Consider the following 15,696-nt stretch of genomic DNA (forward strand, 5'->3'; position numbering starts at 1 on the left):
GGTGGGGGGGGCAGGTTGTGGGGCAGGGAAGGGAGCTGGCTGTGCAGGGCCTGGTGGTGGGGGGGGGCAGGTTGTGGGGGCAGGGAAGGGAGCTGGCTGTGCAGGGCCTGGTGGTGGTGGGGGGGGCAGGTTGTGGGGGCAGGGAAGGGAGCTGGCTGTGCAGGGCCTGGTGGTGGGGGGGGCAGGTTGTGGGGGCAGGGAAGGGAGCTGGCTGTGCAGGGCCTGGTGGTGGGGGGGGGCAGGTTGTGGGGGCAGGGAAGGGAGCTGGCTGTGCAGGGCCTGGTGGTGGGCGGGGGGCAGGTTGTGGGGGCAGGGAAGGGAGCTGGCTGTGCAGGGCCTGGTGGTGGGGGGGGCAGGTTGTGGGGGCAGGGAAGGGAGCTGGCTGTGCAGGGCCTGGTGGTGGGGGGGGGGCAGGTTGTGGGGGCAGGGAAGGGCGCAGGCTGTGCAGGGCCTGGTGGTGGTGGGGGGGGCAGGTTGTGGGGGCAGGGAAGGGAGCTGGCTGTGCAGGGCCTGGTGGTGGGGGGGGGGCAGGTTGTGGGGGCAGGGAAGGGAGCTGGCTGTGCAGGGCCTGGTGGTGGGGGGGGCAGGTTGTGGGGGCAGGGAAGGGAGCTGGCTGTGCAGGGCCTGGTGGTGGGGGGGGGGGCAGGTTGTGGGGGCAGGGAAGGGAGCTGGCTGTGCAGGGCCTGGTGGTGGGGGGGGCAGGTTGTGGGGGCAGGGAAGGGAGCTGGCTGTGCAGGGCCTGGTGGTGGGGGGGGGCAGGTTGTGGGGGCAGGGAAGAGCTGGCTGTGCAGGGCCTGGTGGTGGGGGGGGCAGGTTGTGGGGGGAGGGGCAGGGAAGGGCGCAGGCTGTGCAGGGCCTGGTGGTAGGGGGGGGGCAGGTTGTGGGGGCAGGGAAGGGAGCTGGCTGTGCAGGGCCTGGTGGTGGGGGGGGGCAGGTTGTGGGGGCAGGGAAGGGAGCTGGCTGTGCAGGGCCTGGTGGTGGGGGGGGGCAGGTTGTGGGGGCAGGGAAGGGCGCAGGCTGTGCAGGGCCTGGTGGTGGTGGGGGGGGGCAGGTTGTGGGGGGCAGGGAAGGGAGCTGGCTGTGCAGGGCCTGGTGGTGGGGGGGGGCAGGTTGTGGGGGCAGGGAAGGGAGCTGGCTGTGCAGGGCCTGGTGGTGGGGGGGGGGGCAGGTTGTGGGGGCAGGGAAGGGAGCTGGCTGTGCAGGGCCTGGTGGTGGGGGGGGGCAGGTTGTGGGGGCAGGGAAGGGAGCTGGCTGTGCAGGGCCTGGTGGTGGGGGGGGCAGGTTGTGGGGGCAGGGAAGGGAGCTGGCTGTGCAGGGCCTGGTGGTGGGGGGGGGCAGGTTGTGGGGGCAGGGAAGGGAGCTGGCTGTGCAGGGCCTGGTGGTGGGGGGGGGGCAGGTTGTGGGGGGCAGGGAAGGAGCTGGCTGTGCAGGGCCTGGTGGTGGGGGGGGCAGGTTGTGGGGGCAGGAAGGGAGCTGGCTGTGCAGGGCCTGGTGGTGGGGGGGGGCAGGTTGTGGGGGCAGGGAAGGGAGCTGGCTGTGCAGGGCCTGGTGGTGGGGGGGGACAGGTTGTGGGGGCAGGGAAGGGAGCTGGCTGTGCAGGGCCTGGTGGTGGGGGGGCAGGTTGTGGGGGCAGGGAAGGGCGCAGGCTGTGCAGGGCCTGGTGGTGGGGGGGGGCAGGTTGTGGGGGCAGGGAAGGGAGCTGGCTGTGCAGGGCCTGGTGGTGGGGGGGGGCAGGTTGTGGGGGCAGGGAAGGGAGCTGGCTGTGCAGGGCCTGGTGGGGGGGGGGGGCAGGTTGTGGGGGCAGGGAAGGGCGCAGGCTGTGCAGGGCCTGGTGGTGGTGGGGGGGGCAGGTTGTGGGGGCAGGGAAGGGAGCTGGCTGTGCAGGGCCTGGTGGTGGGGGGGGGGCAGGTTGTGGGGGCAGGGAAGGGAGCTGGCTGTGCAGGGGCCTGGTGGTGGGGGGGGGGCAGGTTGTGGGGGCAGGGAAGGGAGCTGGCTGTGCAGGGCCTGGTGGTGGGGGGGCAGGTTGTGGGGGCAGGGAAGGGAGCTGGCTGTGCAGGGCCTGGTGGTGGGGGGGGCAGGTTGTGGGGGCAGGGAAGGGAGCTGGCTGTGCAGGGCCTGGTGGTGGGGGGGGCAGGTTGTGGGGGCAGGGAAGGGAGCTGGCTGTGCAGGGCCTGGTGGTGGGGGGGGCAGGTTGTGGGGGCAGGGAAGGGAGCTGGCTGTGCAGGGCCTGGTGGTGGGGGGGGCAGGTTGTGGGGGCAGGGAAGGGAGCTGGCTGTGCAGGGCCTGGTGGTGGGGGGGGCAGGTTGTGGGGGCAGGGAAGGGAGCTGGCTGTGCAGGGCCTGGTGGTGGGGGGGGCAGGTTTGTGGGGGCAGGGAAGGGAGCTGGCTGTGCAGGGCCTGGTGGTGGGGGGGGGGCAGGTTGTGGGGGCAGGGAAGGGCGCAGGCTGTGCAGGGCCTGGTGGTGGTGGGGGGGGCAGGTTGTGGGGGCAGGGAAGGGAGCTGGCTGTGCAGGCCTGGTGGTGGGGGGGGGGGCAGGTTGTGGGGGCAGGGAAGGGAGCTGGCTGTGCAGGGCCTGGTGGTGGGGGGGGCAGGTTGTGGGGGCAGGGAAGGGAGCTGGCTGTGCAGGGCCTGGTGGTGGGGGGGGGGCAGGTTGTGGGGGCAGGGAAGGGAGCTGGCTGTGCAGGGCCTGGTGGTGGGGGGGGCAGGTTGTGGGGGCAGGGAAGGGAGCTGGCTGTGCAGGGCCTGGTGGTGGGGGGGGGCAGGTTGTGGGGGCGGGAAGGGAGCTGGCTGTGCAGGGCCTGGTGGTGGGGGGGGGCAGGTTGTGGGGGCAGGGAAGGGCGCAGGCTGTGCAGGGCCTGGTGGTAGGGGGGGGCAGGTTGTGGGGGGCAGGGAAGGGAGCTGGCTGTGCAGGGCCTGGTGGTGGGGGGGGGGCAGGTTGTGGGGGCAGGGAAGGGAGCTGGCTGTGCAGGGCCTGGTGGTGGGGGGGGGGCAGGTTGTGGGGGCAGGGAAGGGCGCAGGCTGTGCAGGGCCTGGTGGTGGTGGGGGGGGCAGGTTGTGGGGGCAGGGAAGGGAGCTGGCTGTGCAGGGCCTGGTGGTGGGGGGGGCAGGTTGTGGGGGCAGGGAAGGGAGCTGGCTGTGCAGGGCCTGGTGGTGGGGGGGGGGCAGGTTGTGGGGGCAGGGAAGGGAGCTGGCTGTGCAGGGCCTGGTGGTGGGGGGGGGCAGGTTGTGGGGGCAGGGAAGGGAGCTGGCTGTGCAGGGCCTGGTGGTGGGGGGGCAGGTTGTGGGGGCAGGGAAGGGAGCTGCTGTGCAGGGCCTGGTGGTGGGGGGGGGCAGGTTGTGGGGGCAGGGAAGGGAGCTGGCTGTGCAGGGCCTGGTGGTGGGGGGGGGGCAGGTTGTGGGGGCAGGGAAGGGAGCTGGCTGTGCAGGGCCTGGTGGTGGGGGGGGCAGGTTGTGGGGGCAGGGAAGGGAGCTGGCTGTGCAGGGCTGGTGGTGGGGGGGGGCAGGTTGTGGGGGCAGGGAAGGGAGCTGGCTGTGCAGGGCCTGGTGGTGGGGGGGGGACAGGTTGTGGGGGCAGGGAAGGAGCTGGCTGTGCAGGGCCTGGTGGTGGGGGGGGCAGGTTGTGGGGGCAGGGAAGGGAGCTGGCTGTGCAGGGCCTGGTGGTGGGGGGGGCAGGTTGTGGGGGCAGGGAAGGGAGCTGGCTGTGCAGGGCCTGGTGGTGGGGGGGGGGCAGGTTGTGGGGGCAGGGAAGGGCGCAGGCTGTGCAGGGCCTGGTGGTGGTGGGGGGGCAGGTTGTGGGGGCAGGGAAGGGAGCTGGCTGTGCAGGGCCTGGTGGTGGGGGGGGCAGGTTGTGGGGCAGGGAAGGGAGCTGGCTGTGCAGGGCCTGGTGGTGGGGGGGGGCAGGTTGTGGGGGCAGGGAAGGGAGCTGGCTGTGCAGGGCCTGGTGGTGGTGGGGGGGGCAGGTTGTGGGGGCAGGGAAGGGAGCTGGCTGTGCAGGGCCTGGTGGTGGGGGGGGGCAGGTTGTGGGGGCAGGGAAGGGAGCTGGCTGTGCAGGGCCTGGTGGTGGGGGGGGGGCAGGTTGTGGGGGCAGGGAAGGGAGCTGGCTGTGCAGGGCCTGGTGGTGGGGGGGGGCAGGTTGTGGGGGCAGGGAAGGGAGCTGGCTGTGCAGGGCCTGGTGGTGGGGGGGGCAGGTTGTGGGGGCAGGGAAGGGAGCTGGCTGTGCAGGGCCTGGTGGTGGGGGGGGGCAGGTTGTGGGGGCAGGGAAGGGAGCTGGCTGTGCAGGGCCTGGTGGTGGGGGGGGCAGGTTGTGGGGGCAGGGAAGGGAGCTGGCTGTGCAGGGCCTGGTGGTGGGGGGGGCAGGTTGTGGGGCAGGGAAGGGAGCTGGCTGTGCAGGGCCTGGTGGTGGGGGGGGCAGGTTGTGGGGGCAGGGAAGGGAGCTGGCTGTGCAGGGCCTGGTGGTGGGGGGGGCAGGTTGTGGGGGCAGGGAAGGGAGCTGGCTGTGCAGGGCCTGGTGGTGGGGGGGGGGGCAGGTTGTGGGGGCAGGGAAGGGAGCTGGCTGTGCAGGGCCTGGTGGTGGGGGGGGGGCAGGTTGTGGGGGCAGGGAAGGGAGCTGGCTGTGCAGGGCCTGGTGGTGGGGGGGGGGCAGGTTGTGGGGGCAGGGAAGGGAGCTGGCTGTGCAGGGCCTGGTGGTGGGGGGGGGGCAGGTTGTGGGGGCAGGGAAGGGAGCTGGCTGTGCAGGGCCTGGTGGTGGGGGGGGGGGGCAGGTTGTGGGGGCAGGGAAGGGAGCTGGCTGTGCAGGGCCTGGTGGTGGGGGGGGCAGGTTGTGGGGGCAGGGAAGGGAGCTGGCTGTGCAGGGCCTGGTGGTGGGGGGGGGGCAGGTTGTGGGGGCAGGGAAGGGAGCTGGCTGTGCAGGGCCTGGTGGTGGGGGGGGGACAGGTTGTGGGGGCAGGGAAGGGAGCTGGCTGTGCAGGGCCTGGTGGTGGGGGGGGGGCAGGTTGTGGGGGCAGGGAAGGGAGCTGGCTGTGCAGGGCCTGGTGGTGGGGGGGGCAGGTTGTGGGGGCAGGGAAGGGAGCTGGCTGTGCAGGGCCTGGTGGTGGGGGGGGGGCAGGTTGTGGGGGCAGGGAAGGGCGCAGGCTGTGCAGGGCCTGGTGGTGGTGGGGGGGGCAGGTTGTGGGGGCAGGGAAGGGAGCTGGCTGTGCAGGGCCTGGTGGTGGGGGGGGCAGGTTGTGGGGGCAGGGAAGGGAGCTGGCTGTGCAGGGCCTGGTGGTGGGGGGGGCAGGTTGTGGGGGCAGGGAAGGGAGCTGGCTGTGCAGGGCCTGGTGGTGGGGGGGGGCAGGTTGTGGGGGCAGGGAAGGGAGCTGGCTGTGCAGGGCCTGGTGGTGGGGGGGGGGACAGGTTGTGGGGGCAGGGAAGGGAGCTGGCTGTGCAGGGCCTGGTGGTGGGGGGGGGGCAGGTTGTGGGGGCAGGGAAGGGAGCTGGCTGTGCAGGGCCTGGTGGTGGGGGGGGCAGGTTGTGGGGGCAGGGAAGGGAGCTGGCTGTGCAGGGCCTGGTGGTGGGGGGGGGGCAGGTTGTGGGGGCAGGGAAGGGCGCAGGCTGTGCAGGGCCTGGTGGTGGTGGGGGGGGCAGGTTGTGGGGGCAGGGAAGGGAGCTGGCTGTGCAGGGCCTGGTGGTGGGGGGGGCAGGTTGTGGGGGCAGGGAAGGGAGCTGGCTGTGCAGGGCCTGGTGGTGGGGGGGGCAGGTTGTGGGGGCAGGGAAGGGAGCTGGCTGTGCAGGGCCTGGTGGTGGTGGGGGGGGCAGGTTGTGGGGGCAGGGAAGGGAGCTGGCTGTGCAGGGCCTGGTGGTGGTGGGGGGGGCAGGTTGTGGGGGCAGGGAAGGGAGCTGGCTGTGCAGGGCCTGGTGGTGGGGGGGGGCAGGTTGTGGGGGCAGGGAAGGGAGCTGGCTGTGCAGGGCCTGGTGGTGGGGGGGGGCAGGTTGTGGGGGCAGGGAAGGGAGCTGGCTGTGCAGGGCCTGGTGGTGGGGGGGGGGCAGGTTGTGGGGGCAGGGAAGGGAGCTGGCTGTGCAGGGCCTGGTGGTGGGGGGGGGCAGGTTGTGGGGGCAGGGAAGGGAGCTGGCTGTGCAGGGCCTGGTGGTGGGGGGGGGCAGGTTGTGGGGGCAGGGAAGGGAGCTGGCTGTGCAGGGCCTGGTGGTGGGGGGGGCAGGTTGTGGGGGCAGGGAAGGGAGCTGGCTGTGCAGGGCCTGGTGGTGGGGGGGGCAGGTTGTGGGGGCAGGGAAGGGAGCTGGCTGTGCAGGGCCTGGTGGTGGGGGGGGCAGGTTGTGGGGGCAGGGAAGGGAGCTGGCTGTGCAGGGCCTGGTGGTGGGGGGGGCAGGTTGTGGGGGCAGGGAAGGGAGCTGGCTGTGCAGGGCCTGGTGGTGGGGGGGGGCAGGTTGTGGGGGCAGGGAAGGGAGCTGGCTGTGCAGGGCCTGGTGGTGGGGGGGGGGCAGGTTGTGGGGGCAGGGAAGGGAGCTGGCTGTGCAGGGCCTGGTGGTGGGGGGGGCAGGTTGTGGGGGCAGGGAAGGGAGCTGGCTGTGCAGGGCCTGGTGGTGGGGGGGGGGCAGGTTGTGGGGGCAGGGAAGGGAGCTGGCTGTGCAGGGCCTGGTGGTGGGGGGGGCAGGTTGTGGGGGCAGGGAAGGGAGCTGGCTGTGCAGGGCCTGGTGGTGGGGGGGGCAGGTTGTGGGGGCAGGGAAGGGAGCTGGCTGTGCAGGGCCTGGTGGTGGGGGGGGCAGGTTTTTGGGGCAGGGAAGGGAGCTGGCTGTGCAGGGCCTGGTGGTGGGGGGGGCAGGTTGTGGGGGCAGGGAAGGGAGCTGGCTGTGCAGGGCCTGGTGGTGGGGGGGGCAGGTTGTGGGGGCAGGGAAGGGAGCTGGCTGTGCAGGGCCTGGTGGTGGGGGGGGCAGGTTGTGGGGGCAGGGAAGGGAGCTGGCTGTGCAGGGCCTGGTGGTGGGGGGGGCAGGTTGTGGGGGCTGGGCGGGGGTGGGGGCAGGGAAGGGAGGTGGGGGGCTGTGGGGGCGGGGCGGGGGCGGGGCGGACGCCAGGCCGATGGGGGGGCGGGGCGGTCCGGCGCTAGGACCCTGTGGCCCGGCCCCGCCCCCCCGGATGCAGGCGGGGTGGGACGTGGCGCCGCGTTTGCGCAGGCGCGGCGGGACCACCGAGTGGGTGGCTAGAGCGTCTCCTGGGGGCGTCGCTCCTCCCCCCCCCCCCCCCTCATCCTGCGAGTCGCGTCCGGACCCGGAGCAGCGCGGCAGCCGGGCCCGGCCCAGGTAGGCCCGGGCGCGCGGGGGGAGGGGCGGCCCGAGGGGGGGCCCGAGGGGGGAGGGGCGGCCCGAGGGGGGGCCCGTGGGGGGAGGGGCGGCCCGAGGGGGGCGCGCGGAGCCCCCCCCCCCCCCGAGCCCGCCCGGGCGCCCAGCGGGACACGTGCGGGCGGGGCCCTTCCCGGGAGCGGCGCTCGGCTCCCCGCCGGGCCCTTCCCGCGCCTGCGGCTTGCAGGGCCCGTGCAGGGCCGGGGTCTCAGCCCCCCCTGCAGAGGTGTCAGCCCGCCCCCCCGCAGCCCCCCCCTGCAGAGGTGTCAGCCCGCCCCCCCGCAGCCCCCCCCCCTGCAGAGGTGTCAGCCCGCCCCCCCGCAGCCCCCCCCCCTGCAGAGGTGTCAGCCCGCCCCCCCGCAGCCCCCCCCCTGCAGAGGTGTCAGCCCGCCCCCCCGCAGCCCCCCCCCCTGCAGAGGTGTCAGCCCGCCCCCCCGCAGCCCCCCCCCCGCAGAGGTGTCAGCCCGCCCCCCCGCAGCCCCCCCCTGCAGAGGTGTCAGCCCGCCCCCCCGCAGCCCCCCCCTGCAGAGGCGTCAGCCCGCCCCCCCGCAGCCCCCCCCTGCAGAGGTGTCAGCCCGCCCCCCCGCAGCCCCCCCCTCTGCAGAGGCGTCAGCCCGCCCCCCCGCAGCCCCCCCCTGCAGAGGTGTCAGCCCGCCCCCCCGCAGCCCCCCCCTGCAGAGGTGTCAGCCCGCCCCCCCGCAGCCCCCCCCTCTGCAGAGGTGTCAGCCCGCCCCCCCGCAGCCCCCCCCTCTGCAGAGGCGTCAGCCCGCCCCCCCGCAGCCCCCCCCTCTGCAGAGGTGTCAGCCCGCCCCCCCGCAGCCCCCCCCCTCTGCAGAGGCGTCAGCCCGTCCCCCCGCAGCCCCCCCCCGCAGAGGTGTCAGCCCGCCCCCCCGCAGCCCCCCCTGCAGAGGTGTCAGCCCGCCCCCCCGCAGCCCCCTCTGCAGAGGTGTCAGCCCGCCCCCCCACAGCCCCCCCCTCTGCAGAGGCGTCAGCCCGCCCCCCCGCAGCCCCCCCCCTCTGCAGAGCTGTCAGCCCGCCCCCCCGCAGCCCCCCCCCCTGCAGAGCTGTCAGCCCGCCCCCCCGCAGCCCCCCCTCTGCAGAGCTGTCAGCCCGCCCCCCCGCAGCCCCCCCTCTGCAGAGGCGTCAGCCCGCCCCCCCCGCAGCCCCCCCTCTGCAGAGCTGTCAGCCCGCCCCCCCGCAGCCCCCCCTCTGCAGAGCTGTCAGCCCGCCCCCCCGCAGCCCCCCCCTGCAGAGCTGTCAGCCCGCCCCCCCGCAGCCCGTCTAGCCCTGGGGGCCAGCGCTGCTTCTGGGACTTTGCCAGCTCCCAGATTCCAAAGCCCTGGTGCTCGTTGGGTTCCCGTGGCCGGGTCCGCCGGGGAAAGTGCCGGAAAGTGGCCAGGTCTGCCGGGGAAAGTGGCCGGGTCTGCCGGGGAAAGTGGCCGGGTCCGCCGGGGAAAGTGGCCAGGGAAAGTGGCCGGGTCCGCCGGGGAAAGTGGCCGGGTCCGCCGGGGAAAGTGGCCAGGGAAAGTGGCCGGGTCCGCCGGGGAAAGTGCCGGAAAGTGGCTGGGTCTGCCGGGGAAAGTGGCCAGGTCCGCCGGGGAAAGTGGCCAGGGAAAGTGGCCGGGTCCGCCGGGGAAAGTGGCCGGGTCTGCCGGGGAAAGTGGCCAGGGAAAGTGGCCGGGTCCGCCGGGGAAAGTGGCCGGGTCCGCCGGGGAAAGTGGCCGGGTCCGCCGGGGAAAGTGGCCGGGGAAAGTGGCCGGGTCCGCCGGGGAAAGTGGCCGGGTCGGCCGGGGAAAGTGGCCAGGGAAAGTGGCCGGGTCCGCCAGGGAAAGTGGCCGGGGAAAGTGGCCGGGTCCGCCGGGGAAAGTGGCCGGGGAAAGTGGCCGGGTCTGCCCGGGAAAGTGGCCGGGTCCGCCGGGGAAAGTGGCCGGGGAAAGTGGCCGGGTCTGCCCGGGAAAGTGGCCGGGTCTGCCCGGGAAAGTGGCCGGGTCCGCCCGGGAAAGTGGCCGGGTCCGCCCGGGAAAGTGGCCGGGTCTGCCCGGGAAAGTGGCCGGGTCCGCCGGGGAAAGTGGCCGGGGAAAGTGGCCGGGGAAAGTGGCCAGGTCCGCCGGGGAAAGTGGCCGGGGAAAGTGGCCGGGTCGGCCAGGGAAAGTGGCCGGGTCCGCCAGGGAAAGTGGCCAGGGAAAGTGGCCGGGTCCGCCAGGGAAAGTGGCCAGGGAAAGTGGCCGGGTCGGCCGGGGAAAGTGGCCGGGGAAAGTGGCCGGGTCCGCCGGGGAAAGTGGCCGGGTCGGCCGGGGAAAGTGGCCAGGGAAAGTGGCCGGGTCCGCCGGGGAAAGTGGCCGGGTCGGCCGGGGAAAGTGGCCGGGGAAAGTGGCCGGGTCGGCCGGGGAAAGTGGCCGGGTCGGCCGGGGAAAGTGGCCGGGTCGGCCGGGGAAAGTGGCCAGGGAAAGTGGCCGGGTCCACCGGGGAAAGTGGCCGGGTCCGCCGGGGAAAGTGGCCGGGTCCGCCGGGGAAAGTGGCCGGGGAAAGTGGCCGGGTCTGCCCGGGAAAGTGGCCGGGGAAAGTGGCCGGGTCCGCCGGGGAAAGTGGCCGGGGAAAGTGGCCGGGTCTGCCCGGGAAAGTGGCCGGGTCTGCCCGGGAAAGTGGCCGGGTCTGCCCGGGAAAGTGGCCGGGTCCGCCCGGGAAAGTGGCCGGGTCTGCCGGGGAAAGTGGCCGGGGAAAGTGGCCGGGGAAAGTGGCCAGGTCCGCCGGGGAAAGTGGCCGGGGAAAGTGGCCGGGTCGGCCAGGGAAAGTGGCCGGGTCCGCCAGGGAAAGTGGCCGGGGAAAGTGGCCGGGTCCGCCAGGGAAAGTGGCCAGGGAAAGTGGCCGGGTCTGCCAGGGAAAGTGGCCGGGGAAAGTGGCCGGGTCTGCCCGGGAAAGTGGCCGGGTCCGCCAGGGAAAGTGGCCAGGGAAAGTGGCCGGGTCTGCCAGGGAAAGTGGCCGGGGAAAGTGGCCAGGGAAAGTGGCCGGGTCTGCCAGGGAAAGTGGCCGGGGAAAGTGGCCAGGGAAAGTGGCCGGGTCTGCCAGGGAAAGTGGCCGGGGAAAGTGGCCGGGGAAAGTGGCCGGGTCTGCCCGGGAAAGTGGCCGGGTCCGCCAGGGAAAGTGGCCAGGGAAAGTGGCCGGGTCCGCCGGGGAAAGTGGCCGGGTCGGCCGGGGAAGTGGCCGGGGAAAGTGGCCGGGTCGGCCCGGGAAAGTGGCCGGGTCGGCCCGGGAAAGTGGCCGGGTCGGCCCGGGAAAGTGGCCGGGTCGGCCCGGGAAAGTGGCCGGGTCGGCCCGGGAAAGTGGCCGGGTCGGCCCGGGAAAGTGGCCGGGTCGGCCCGGGAAAGTGGCCGGGGAAAGTGGCCGGGTCCGCCAGGGAAAGTGGCCGGGGAAAGTGGCCGGGTCGGCCCGGGGAAGTGGCCGGGTCGGCCCGGGGAAGTGGCCGGGTCGGCCCGGGGAAGTGGCCGGGTCGGCCCGGGGAAGTGGCCGGGTCGGCCCGGGGAAGTGGCCGGGTCGGCCCGGGGAAGTGGCCGGGTCGGCCGGGGAAGTGGCCGGGGAAAGTGGCCGGGTCGGCCGGGGAAGTGGCCGGGGAAAGTGGCCGGGTCGGCCCGGGAAAGTGGCCGGGGAAAGTGGCCGGGTCGGCCCGGGAAAGTGGCCGGGGAAAGTGGCCGGGTCGGCCGGGGAAGTGGCTAGCCCTGCCAGGCTGCTGCTTTGGGAAGCCTGAAGCGCTCGCCAGGGCTGCCTGCAGCAAGGGGCTGGGGAATAGCAAAGCCGTAGAGCAGCCCGCTGGCTGGGGCGCTGGGGCTGTTCGTGTACTTTCTAGCCAGAGATGACTCTGAAAGAGGCTTCCAGACAGGGTCCAGCGAGGACTCTGCACCCGGGGCAGGGGCTGTGCTCTTCCCCCTCCCTGGATGGGGTGGGGAGGGACACACCGCTGCTCCCTGGTCAGTCTCTTCCTGGGTGTGCTACACCCTCTGCCTTGGCTTTGTGGCTAGCTGAGCCTGCCTGCCGCCCACCCCAGCTGCAGTAATGGGCACGTAGGTCTGTGGTGGGCTTCCCGTGCGTCTCACGTGGGCCATGCTCCCGAAGGCTCCCAGGCTGCGGAGCCTTGCTGTGCAGGGAAACACCCAGGCTTCTCTCTGGGCCGGAGGGCTGGGATTGGGGTTTGTTCCCCTCCCTGTCTGCTGCGCAAGGCAGCTGCGCTGAGTCAGGCTCTGCTCAGTTACTCAGGCCGGAGGAGAGGGCTGAACTCTGGCTGCTGTGTGCTGAGGCAGGGTGGGGCTTGCTGCCTCCTGCCAGGAAATGCAGTGCAGAGGCTGCCTCTTCATCTGGCTGCAGCTCCCGCTAGAACTCAGTAGCGTGTCCTCCCCGCCATTCCCCGGCCCTCTTTCGGGAGCAGGCACGGGGCCAGCGCAAGTCCCCCTTCTGCTCCGGCTTGTGGCGCTCCGCTGGGAGTGTGGCCTGACGCGCCTGCTTTGTCTCCCTCCATGCCTCTGGGGCAGGGTTTTGTGGAACAGGTTTGCCTGGGAGGTGGAGGCTGAGCTCAGAGGGAGCCCTGCCCTTAGTGTTGGCATGCACACGCTGTGTGTACCAGTGGGGGTTCCTTGCGGGGGCGGGAAGGGGTCTGGGGAAGTTCTTACCGACTGCAGAACCCTTCCCGGGGCCACTGGCAGTAGCCGTGAGGAGCGTTAATGCCCCTCGCGCATGGGTGAGATGACTCTGTCCCCTGTCTCTGTGGCATTCAGCTGAGAACTAGGTGCCGTGTAGACCCCTGCATCCGAGCCAGCTTTCATCTGTCTTGGCTTCCCTGCTGGCTGAACTGAAGCTACCGCTGCAGCTCTTTGGGTGAGGCCTTGGCGCATGGTGCTTAAGGCCAGTTCCACTGATGAGTTTTGTGGGTAGCTGAGGCCTCCAGCATGCACAGCTGTGGGAGTTGGAGGGGTTTTTGCCCTGCTCAGCTGGGCCATCTCAGAAACAGTGGCAGCTCCCTTTGCTCTCCTGCTCTGCACCTTTTCTTGTGAGGGGCACACCCGTTCTGAACAGGAGGGGCTGTAGTGTTGGGAGAAGTGTTCCCTTGGATTGTTTCCTTCCATGTGCGGAATAAATGTTATGGGCACTGAGGCGTGTGTGGCTGTGCACCGCCAGTAGGAATGTGTGTTGCCAGCTGTGGGCACTGAGGCGCTCTGCTAATTAGCTGGGCAGCATTGACTGGGTGGCCACCCGAGTGCTGGGCTTACAGGGGACGCTGCTGTGGGTTATGCGCTGGCTAAAGGGAACCTCTGCCTGTCGCCTGGATGCAGGCCCTCCTGCTGAGTGCAGGAGCAGCGTGACTGCTGCTGGCTGATGCATGCATTGGGCAGCCACGGAGAGCTAGGCACTTTCCATCTTTAGTAGTTCTCCTGTGCGGAGGTCCTCCCGGTTGGTTGGTTGCTCTGGGCTGCCTAAGGCTTCCTGGCATCGTTCCAGAGGCTGGGTTTACTCAGCACCGCCCAGGGAATCTCTCGCCTGGAGGGACTCTCCTGTGACAGGCTGTGGGGCCTGCGGCGGGTGGGTGTGGGTAAGCTGGGTCGCTGAGCCAACCAGCCTGTGCCTGTCTGAGCACTGGCCTCTTCCAGCCAGGGGCTGCCGAGGGAGTGCTAAGGAGGCTTTGGGGCTGGAGTGAGTTCCTCCTTCTGAGCCCATCTCCCCCCGGGCTCCGGTTTCTCTTGCCATGGGCAGCAGCCTGCTTCCGGCAGCGTCTTGGCTACAGCAGCTCGCTTGGCTGCGCCAGCTGCTGGCTCCCGGGGGCTGTCCCAGGGCTCGTGGGCTGCGCTGGGCAGTGGTGAGGCAGGGAAACCCTCTGCCAGAAGAGCAGCAGGGTGGGACCCAGTCTGCCCTGGAGAGAGCCCCGCGGGACAGCGGCTGGGCCACCCCTACAAGCTGCCGGCTCGCTTGACCTCAGAGGCGCTTTCCAGTGAATGATGGGCGCCTGGTGGAGTGGGTGGGGGCTGGCGATGGACCCAGACGTGAAAGCTTAACTGGGAATCTCGCTGGAAGCCTGACCAGTCTGGGGAGAGCGTGGGTACCCGAAGCTGAGAGCCTGTCGCGCCTCCCAAATGTGCCTGTGCCGCGCGGGGTCTGGCAGGCGCTCCAGCTGCTGAGGGCTTTGAGAGCCTCGGGGCTGGGCGACGTGCTTGCTGCACACCCAAAGGGCCTGATGGGAGCCAGGGCAGCTGCATCAGCCTGTCGCTTCCTGCCTGGGAAGTTGCCGGGGCAAACGTTGGCTCTTCTCGGCTGTGTGTGGCTTGGTCAGTTTGCCCGGGCTGCGCTCGCCCTGCATAGTCTTAGGAGCAGAGCTGCTGTCCCCCGCGGGCGCCCTCTGCCTCCTTGGCTCCCCCAGGCTTCTGCATAGGCCCCGTGTGTTCAGGCCTGCTTGCCTGTTGCATTGGCTGTTCTGGGAGGGCTGGCAGGGTCACAAGCGCTGACGAGCCAGGCTGCTACCTGCTGGACCTAGTGCAGACTTGGGAGAGCGGCTGCCTGCTCCCCAGGCCAGGGCACGTTTCGGCAGGCCCCAGCTAGCCGGGTCTAGGTGTGTCACGCGTCAGGAGCATGGCAGCATGGACATCAGGGTGGGCTTGTGCTACCGCAGCCTCACTGCTGTTTGTGCCCATGTTGGCTCCAGGCGAGCCCGAGTGTGTCTGCGTGCTGCAGCCCCCTGTCCGTCGCGGCCCATCGTCCAGGCCTGGATCAGCACGGAGGCTAGCGAGGGTGCCTGCCACGCCAGGTGGGTGTGGCCGGAACGGAGCGTCGCGCTCTCCCATTCAGGAGGCGTGCGATTCCTGTATCTTCCCGCTGGCGTGGATATCATTGCACCCTCTGCGTTCCCTGCTTTGGACGGGCTCCCAACACCACCCACCAGTGTAACGTGTGGCCCCCAGCGGCTCCAGCAGGAGGAACAGCTCTGTGCCCGCGCCTCCCGGTGAATAGCCAGTCAGCCCTTGGGCACAGGATGGATGTTTGCCTGGGAACGGCTTCCGCACGCACTTAGGAGCCTGTGCTCCGGGGCTGGATGAATGGAGTCGCTCCTAGCCCTGTTCACCTCTGTGCCCTCCCACGTCCCAGCTCTCGCCCCTGCTGGGGGTGGAACCCAGGGGCTGGCCCCTGCACAGTTGGCAGCTGAAGCGAGTGTCCTTCCTCTGCAGGACTAAGCAGAGCAGCCGGCCTCCAGCCTTTAGCTAGACCCATGTTGGCGCCACACGCTGACTGCACGAGCCTGTGTGGTCAGCACTCGCGGGCCCCGGGAGCGTTCCGTGTTAGTGCGGTGGGAGCCGCACTGCTGGACGCGCAGCAGGAACAGAAGAGGGGGAGGAAGGAGGCTGGTGGCCCAAAGCGAAAGATGTGACCTGTCACTGGGAAAGCCTCAGAGGCTCAGCCCCAAGCCTGCTGGGGTGGGGGCCCCAGTTCAGAGTGGCACGTGCGACGCTCCAGGAGAGGGGGTGGCAGCTGTTGTGGCTGTACTGGGAGGTTCATTTCCATCACTAGCAAGAGCTGCGTCTGCTGGGCACTCAGCAGGCTGCACGGGTGAGCTGGCCTTGGGAGAGGTGTCCCCTCGGCTGCCTGCCATGGGCGTGAGGCTGGCTGCTGGCTGGCCGCTCCTGTCCCGTAGATGGACGTGGCTCAGAGGGAAGAGTCTCGCCCTGGGACTGGAGACCACGCGGTGCTGTGAGCCTGGCCCTGGCCTCGCCCATGGACTGCGGGCCGGGAGAGCCGTGACTCTGCTGCTGGCTCAGAAGGGCTGACGTGGGGAAGCAGGGTCCGTGCTGTGCTTGGTCCCAGCTGGGGGGCTGTTACCACTACCCGGCAGCCAGCTGTCCAGTGCGGCTTTGCTACCCCATTCTCCAGCGCAGGCCACTGGCCTGAGGGAAGGAGCGAGGAGAGTCTGGGGGGTGGGACCTGGTGGGCAGAGCCTGGCCTTGCCCTGCCCTCTCATGGGGCATCCCCGGGAGCCCAGGCTGCTCCTGGGCCCTGACACACAGCTGTTTGGGAGCCAGGCCTAGAGATGCAGGGGTGCCTTGGGGCTCGTTATAGCTCTGGCCTCACGGCCCCCTTCCCAGCCTGGCAGCACTTCCGGCTGGGCGGGGGGGGAGGGGGCTGGGCTGGGCAGAAGGGCTGCAGGGTGAGGGCAGGGGCAGGTCACGTTGGAATATGGTCTAAAGGAGGGGTGTAAAATCCCCTTGCGTTAGTTACCTGGTTAAAGTTGGTTAACCGATTGTCCTGCTAGGTGGGGGCTGTTCCACTGGTTAAGCGTAACGGTGACTCTTAGGGCACGTCTAGACTACAGCCAGTTCTGTCGCCAAAGCAAGCCGCTTTG

General features: G+C 71.5%; 1 protein-coding gene across 1 annotated transcript in view; it reads left to right on the forward strand.

Annotated features, from left to right (window-relative positions):
• Positions 1 to 7,129: 7,129 nt before the first annotated feature.
• LOC142825271 (talin-1-like) overlaps positions 7,130 to 15,696 on the forward strand; it is an 89,229-nt gene continuing 80,662 nt past the window's right edge. The window contains 1 exon segment of the mRNA XM_075917105.1: positions 7,130 to 7,289. The gene's annotated coding sequence lies outside the window, so the exon portion shown is untranslated.

The sequence above is a fragment of the Pelodiscus sinensis genome, unplaced genomic scaffold (assembly GCF_049634645.1).
Source record: "Pelodiscus sinensis isolate JC-2024 unplaced genomic scaffold, ASM4963464v1 ctg100, whole genome shotgun sequence".
NCBI classification, from domain to species: domain Eukaryota; kingdom Metazoa; phylum Chordata; order Testudines; family Trionychidae; genus Pelodiscus; species Pelodiscus sinensis.